Source organism: Pinus tabuliformis, chromosome 2_2 (assembly GCF_031772625.1).
Source record: "Pinus tabuliformis cultivar Carrire ecotype Pingquan chromosome 2_2, CPIR1, whole genome shotgun sequence".
NCBI lineage: Eukaryota > Viridiplantae > Streptophyta > Pinopsida > Pinales > Pinaceae > Pinus > Pinus tabuliformis.
This window is the reverse complement of record NC_142300.1, coordinates 642,159,888-642,167,958: the sequence shown is the minus strand read 5'-3', so window position 1 is coordinate 642,167,958 and position 8,071 is coordinate 642,159,888. Positions and strand designations below refer to the sequence as shown.

The 8,071-nt window shown below is 33.2% G+C and overlaps 1 pseudogene; it reads right to left on the bottom strand.

Moving 5' to 3' along the window:
- Nucleotides 1–2,953: 2,953 nt before the first annotated feature.
- LOC149194262 (potassium channel KAT1-like) lies at nucleotides 2,954–4,111 on the bottom strand (annotated as a pseudogene).
- Nucleotides 4,112–8,071: the final 3,960 nt, after the last annotated feature.

Here is an 8,071-nt window from a genome sequence, read left to right as displayed (position 1 = left end):
ATCATTGTCTAATTGCACTCATCTCAAAAGGATCGACCTCTCAGCGAACTTGTTGACAGGGGGCATACCGGCAGAGTTTGGTCATCTTGTCGAGTTGGAAAATCTCGACTTGAGTTGGAATTGGTATCTAGTTAGAGGGATTCCAGCGTCTCTCAGCAACTGCACCTCTCTCATAAAATTTTCCATTGCAATGAATCAACTTGTTGGTCACATCCCTTCCATTTTGGGTTCGATGATAAACCTATCTTATCTTGACCTCAGTGCGAACAACTATAGTGGTCCAATCCCTTCAATGACAAGCTTATCGTATCTTGACCTCAGTGACAACAATTTTAGTAGTCCAATCCCTTTCAATTTGGGTTCGATGAAAAATTTATCTTATCTTGACCTCTCTTCCAATAATTTTAATGGTTCAATCCCCTCCCTTTTTGGTTCGATGAGAAGGTTATCCACCCTTATCCTTTCTGAAAATTCACTAAGTGGCCACATACCTCCCACCCTAGGCAATTGTAATCAACTATTCATTCTTGATTTGTCTTCCAACCATTTAAGTGGCATAATACCATTTGAATTGGGATTTTGTTCTTCCCTCATGGATTTAGATTTTAGCGATAACCAATTGGTTGGAATCATACCATCTCAATTGGGTAATTTGAGCAATCTTGAATTCCTTTCATTGGGGAATAATAATCTCATAGGTACAATTCCAAAATCTATAGTGAATCTTCAAAATATCACATGGATAGATTTGAATTCAAACTGTTTAATTGAATGTATTCCACATAACATAGATCATTTAAAATACCTAGATACTTTGGATATACATAATAACAATATTTCGGGGAGTATTCCAAATAGTATTAGTAATTTGGTTTTACTTGTTGATTTAGATGTATCCAATAATAGCCTAGAGGGACCAATCCCTATTGGTATTGGTAATTGCACTTCTCTCATTACTTTCTATGCTTACTCCAATAAGCTCTCTGGGACCTTGCCTACATCTTTGGCCACATGTACCAAAATTAAGTTGCTCGACATAAGCATGAATGATTGACAGGGAAACTTCCTAGCTACCTTGCATCTTTCGATAACTTAAGTGTTTTAAACATTGCCTATAATAATTTTAGTGGTCTTATTCCTAAAGAGATCACAAATTTGAAGAATTGCAATGTTGGATTTATCCAACAATAAATTTAGTGGAGAAATACCATCTGATCTAGAGAGACTTCAAGCATTTAGAGTTAACATATCTTCACAATGGGAAAGCTTACAGGTGTTTTTCATGAACCACTTTTAAATGATACAGATGAATGGTCTATATCAATTTTTCAAATGGAAGGAAGTGAACATATTAGACTACCAGAGGTGATACCAGGAAACACTTTATTTGACTTGTCTAACAATATTCTTACAGAGAAATCCCTGTAAGCATAGCAAGTATGAGTAGCTTGCGATTGTTGAATTTATCTCAGAACCAATTGGAAGGGCCAATACCTACATCTCTTAGTAACATATCTACTTTAGAGGTGTTGGATTTAGCAAAAAATAATTTGACTGGATTGATTCCTCAAGAACTCTCCAAATTACATTGGTTGAGGACTCTGGATGTTTCATCTAATAGCTTATGTGGACAAATTCCAACAGGGACGCAATTCACAACTTTTGATGCAGCCTCTTTTCAGAGAAATAAATGCTTATGGGGATGTCCTTTAGATTTATGCAGCAATCAAAGGAAAAATCCTATAGTGGAAGGTAATAATGCCACTACGAGTAATCATGTTAAAGTAGACTGGTTGACTCGTGTGAATGAAAAGATATCATTGATAGCAATGGGGGTGGGAGTAGGAGTTGGATTTGGGGGAGTAGTTGTTTTGTTCATGGCGTGGGAGAGGGCTAGATATTGATATTAAATCTATCCTCCAAGAAGTCACAAGTATTTTATGGACTCTATCGACTTCCGAAATAATAAGATATTGTACCATTTTTCACCAAAATATAAATAAAGTACTGTGTTGTTATGGTATTTATACCTTACTTATGATTACAACTAAGAAAATAGATTGTGATACAAAAAGAGAGCAAAATTGTATAAGAGTGAACATGATGTGTACAAAACATATATGCAAAATCATATAAAAGTCAAAATAACTTTCATTTTATAATTTACAATTTTGTTAAGGAAAAGACATATCTCATCTTAAACCTAAAATTTCTTTTTAAACTCTAGATAATTGATTTATTATATTTTATAGCTACACTTTTATGTAGACCATAACCTTTCATTGTATCGTATCATTATAATTGTATTATTTGTTTTATATATATATATATATATATATATATATAATATATATATATATAATATATATATATATATGACATCTACTCTTAAGATCATCATATCTTTGTCTTATACATTATATTCATTGTAAAATGAGTTTTCTCCCTCATCAAAGTAATATATATATATATATATATATATATATATATATAATTTTCAAAGGTTATATATTTGACAATTTGATTAAAAATCATAATAGCTTGTTAATGTATAATTTATTTTTCTTTTTGTTTAAAAAAATATTTAATTAATAAAAAATATCTTATTGAATTTTTTTAATTAAACATAAGATAAAATTAAAAAAATTGAAAATATGGTAAAATCAAAATAACTTTCAAACTTAAATTTATAACATATAAATCTCTGGAGGATTTTCCAACATTTTTCTTTCTTTAACGAGGGTAGCCAGACAGCGAGTCCCTTCATTGAATGGATCAAACTTATAGGGGTTAATATTGTTTTTAGAGAGAGTTGATAGTGAGTTTTAGATATAAATTCTTAGAGAGCTTATCCATACTTCATTCTGCTCGTTTTGTTCTCTCCTAGCCTTTGCACAGGGACTAACTATGAAGCTTACATAGATATTCTAGTTACAGAACCTTTTAATGCATGTCACACCTGGTATAAATCAGCCTCAACTACTTCAATAATGAAAATAATGAAGATGTGACTTACACAAATAAGACTAGTACATCACACCCAAAAGTAGGTGAACCTTATGTCTTTCCCCAACCTAAGGCAAACACAACACATATTTCAGCTGCTTTCGTTGTAATTGAGTGTTCAAATATTTCATGTAAATTAATCTATCACAATGCTACAAAAATACACATAGGCCAAAATGTTGGCCAGGGTCATCAAAGAGGAAATTGAAAAAATAGGTAAGCATACTCTGGAGAAAGAGCAAAAAATAACACTAACTTGAAAAACTCAAAAGTCGGGCAACCATAAAAAATTTGGAAAAATTTGCAGACATTGAAGAGATAAATATATTGCCTTGTGAAAAGAACTTTGACTGCATAAATGCCATAGTCGCAACATGCTAAGCAAGTTTTATAAAGGCCAAACCCAATTTTCCCTGTAAAAATATAACTAAATGCTTGAAATGGAACTGTAGAAGTGATATCAAATACGAACCAAGTGGAAATATACCTCCGCAAATTCAAATTACATAAGATACTACAATGAAACAACATAAATACAATACCATATAGAAAAATATCTGAGAAGAAAAAAAATGAGCAAGCCCTAAGATAAACTATTTTACCGAACTGTTATATATTTGGGATTTTCTTCTACTTGTTGTGTTTTATCATCCACGTATGCTATAAATAAGGTGACAATGATGTCAATGGAAAAAATATGTTTATCACTGTGTCTGCAATAAAAAGAGCTCCAGGTTTCATCTCATCAGTGAATCCTAGCTCAATTGGATTAATCCATGTGCAATATACAACCAAAATGATAAAAAATGTGCTCCTGCACCTAAATCCAAAGAAACATACATTTTCATTCAATCACGTATAAATTTATGGAAATATAATGTGAAGCACCTGCCACTATAACTGCAATACTTTACATGTAAATATTATCATATGGGGAGATAATATATTTTCTCAAGTTCATTTGAATGTCTTATGCCCACAGGTGGGGCAATGAAACTTTGGAAAAATAGTGGGAGTTTTGGTGGCCAGAACCATCTTCATGTTGGGCACTACAAATTTGGGTGTTGCAGTCGAAGTTTATGCAGTGAGCTGTGATGGGCAACATCTCGATGACCTTCCCTGCACTGCCAACTTGAAGACATTAGCAAGGGGAAATAATGCAATCCCTGTTATAATTTAGTTGTGGTTTAGAACTTGAGACAAATAATTCTATGCAATGTTTCTTGATAATTATATTTGAATAAAGTGTTTCACATTTTATTAATAATATATACTCAATAAGTTATTCAATGTGTACAATATAAATAATTTATTAAAAAAATTGATAATAGGAGAAATTCAAGAGATTACAAAATCTTATTACATTCACTGATTTTCATTGTTCCTCCGTATGCCTAAGATCAATAATTGGTGGTCCATCTTTGATGCATATTGAGACAAACATTAATGATTCCCGGACCACAATTTTTTATTAAAAAAATGGACAAAAATAATGAAAGACACATTTATTTTAGAAATATTCTTACAAGTATACAATATAGACAACGCTAAAGGCATAACTCTAATAAGAAATTCTCTTCTAGAAAACAAAAATAAAACCAGGCAGAGAAGATAGGTAAATAAACAATTATACCAACCTAACACAGAGAATCAAAATAAACAAGACAAATTTTTCTACAGATATTTAACTACGCTGTGAAGTTTACAAGAAGAGACTACGAAGAGACTGGACATTGTAAGTAATAGTCCAATCAAAATAGGAGACATGATAGGAAAATCCAAAATGTAGATTCCATTGTCAGTCACACATGCCATGTTCACTTCACTGTTCATATAAAACCATGAAATAAATGCAATTATATAGTATTCCTAAACCATGCTTTAGTTTTTCTGAAGAAAAAAATAAATAAATAAATAAATAAAAATAAAAAGTAAAATAAAATAAAAATAAAAATAAATAAGTAAATAAGTAAATAAATAAAATTAAAATTAAAATTAAAATAAAAATTAAATAAATAAATAAATAAAATAAAAATATAAATAAATAAATAAAATTTCCATTATGTAAAAAGAAAAACCACCCATTTGCCATCCATCAATATTATTGTGGAAAAAAATATGCTTTAAAACTTCATTCTTAACAATCTAACTTCCACAAAAGTACTTCAAGTTGCTCTAGGCCTCTAGAGTCTAACATATAAGTTACATTGTGTCTCGAGAGCACTACATGAACGCACGAGGAGACTTGATGAATTAAAGAAGTAAAGGACTAACTCTGCAACAAGGCAAAGGGAAAGCCAATGAAGACATAAAACAAAAAAAGTAGGCCGAGAGTAGTTGATTTTTTTTATGTATGTATGGTATTTTTATAGGTTCATGAAATTGTTTTATAGCAATTATGAATGCAGGAAAAAATTGGAATTAGAACTTGTGGTATATATTGTACTGAGTTGTTCAGAAAATTAATGGGTACTTTCGTCTATGCAACAAACGGCTGAAGAAGTGCTCTTTCTATTATTATAATTGGAAAACATCACATGTGAAAATGATGTTAGTTAAGCCTTAGAATATGTAAAAAACCAACATGGAAACCACTGAATCATCCATAATATCAAAGTCAGATATAATTTGGGTTGTAATTATTTCAAGAACAATACAACAATAATAAATTCAAGATGAACCCATATACAATGCATATTTTGTCTAGTGGAGTGGAAGCAATGGAGTAGTAGCAATTCCTTCAATTAATATGCAACTCGCGCTTTTGAAGCTCCAAATTGTGTATTTGAGCTATATGATATATATGAAACCTAGTTTTAGATAGTTTTGGTCTAGTCTATAAATCCATTCTTTGAAAAGTGAAAAATATTTCACATGATCAATATGTAGTAAAGTGTCAGATGGAACTAATCCTTAACTGATATGCTCCATCCCTATATCTTGTAGCTATTTACATAATATTCTAAAGAGAAGTTGTGGCATATATAATACATGGCCTCTCTTATAGAATCCCACTGTATATTTCAAAGGTGAAACATGATTTCATACAACAACAATCTAGTAGAGGATGTTCTTTTGGATTGATTTTCCCCTTACTATTGGATAAATTTTGAGCCAAGAGGTGTTGTCGGAACACTTGGCTATAGCTGTAATATGAAAATTATCAGTTTTGGATTATAGGATTAGTGTTGGACAAATAATGGTTATTATTAAACTGATATGCAAAGCCTCAAAAACACCTTTACATCTTGGCCTACAAAAACCGGGAGGAAAGACCCTCCAAAACCCATGCACAAGCACCCAAAACTTGGTTAAGGCATGCAACAACCTCTCTGCTCTAACTCGGCCCCTGAATAAGACAGAAACAAACTTCAGATAGTCCTTTTCACCCTCAGCCTTCTTCTTGAGCTGGAGTTGCCTCAAATTGATGTATCACTATAAGATATGCACTTTGAATGATGTCTTTTGCCTTCACACATTTATACCTTTCCCCAAGGGCTTAAATGGACTTCCTTAGTGTGCTTGTTTACCTCAAGCCCACCTAACTCATTCACAAAATAACCCACCAGGCACATAGAAAAAATAATATCTCATGATAGAGACCTTAAATTCAAGTGATGTTTTCTAACCCTTTCTCGTCTAAGGGTCCTCTAACACCTCCATGTGTCAAATAACTCAAATTCGTCATGGTTTTGGCCCCATATCGATGGGTAAAAAATATCAATCTTGAGTTCCAAGCCCACAAAGTGCTTTTGTGGCACTCCAACCTCCAAACCCCGAACCCTAAGGCTTGGAGTACCTCCCAAGCTACTAAATCTCAATAGTTTGTAGGTTCAAAGGGAGAATTCAAAAACCAAGAATAGTGCATGGTTAGTGGCAAGTAAGAAGACTTCTATTGTGGGAAATAAGGAACTGTGGAATGGCATGAAGACCTATTATGATAAGAAGAAGTGAGAGGCTTCTAGTGCCAGGGACACTTACAAGGAACATGTTTTTCATTCTTGAAGATATGTTGCAACGATGGATGCAAAATATTGGGATTGTGTTCCTAATGAGTTACTTCTAGGAATGGAAGTACCTCAATAAGGAGTTTTGAAAAGCGTAGCTTGGGAAATACTCCCACAAGCCTTGGGTACTAGATTTTTGTGGAGAAAACCCACAAAAATGGACTTTTGTGGGCAAAGTGTCCAAGCAATGGATTTTGGAAGAAAAGTTGTGGGCTTGAGATCCAAATATATTCATTGTTTATTCTAATTATTGTGGAGGGCACCTTCGATGGGCTAAAGGGGGCAACTAAGACAAACTTGTAGATCTATTTATATGAGAGATTGGTAATGGTGTTGGATCCCACCAACATGCAAGGGGGTCTCTCTGATGAAAAGTCCCAATTAGACTTCACGTTGTTTGGAATAGGATCCCTTCTAGAATTATGGCCTGACTACAATGATTCTTAAAGATTTTCCTTGGTTGCAATGGTTAACACAAGAGAGTAATGTACTTGTACTTTTGAATGAATAGAGAGCAGAGAACAGAATAAGTCGAGCTGACCTGAAGGCAGCATTGAGCCAGAAAGAGCCAGAGAGAGTCAGAGAGTTTGTGAACTCCAGAGAAGGCTTGAGAGGTTCAAGCAAACTCCTTTGTGTATAGCTTGTCATGTATGAGTCTTCTATTGGACTCATACCACTATGACTAGTAGAGGTCGAATTTCAATAAGGAGAGTCTATGTACTCCAGAGACTTGGGGAATCCAAGTCCAATCCTATTGATGTACATCTGTTTAGTGAGACTCAAATGGATGTCATTGTTGTAAAACTCTGCTTGAGAACATAATAGAGAGGTCACCACTAAAGGCTGGACCAGGAGACATAGCCCAGGAGTGTTGGGTGAACTCCTTATTAAACTTGTTGTCTTTACATGTTTTCCTATTATGTTTTCTCTAACTGCTTCAGTGTCTATGTATTTCGCTATCTTATCGATCCATTGCATGAAGTAACATAGGCACATACATGCACATAAGTCTGTAATACCTTTAATTCTTTATCCTGGATAAATTCCAGATCAAGTGG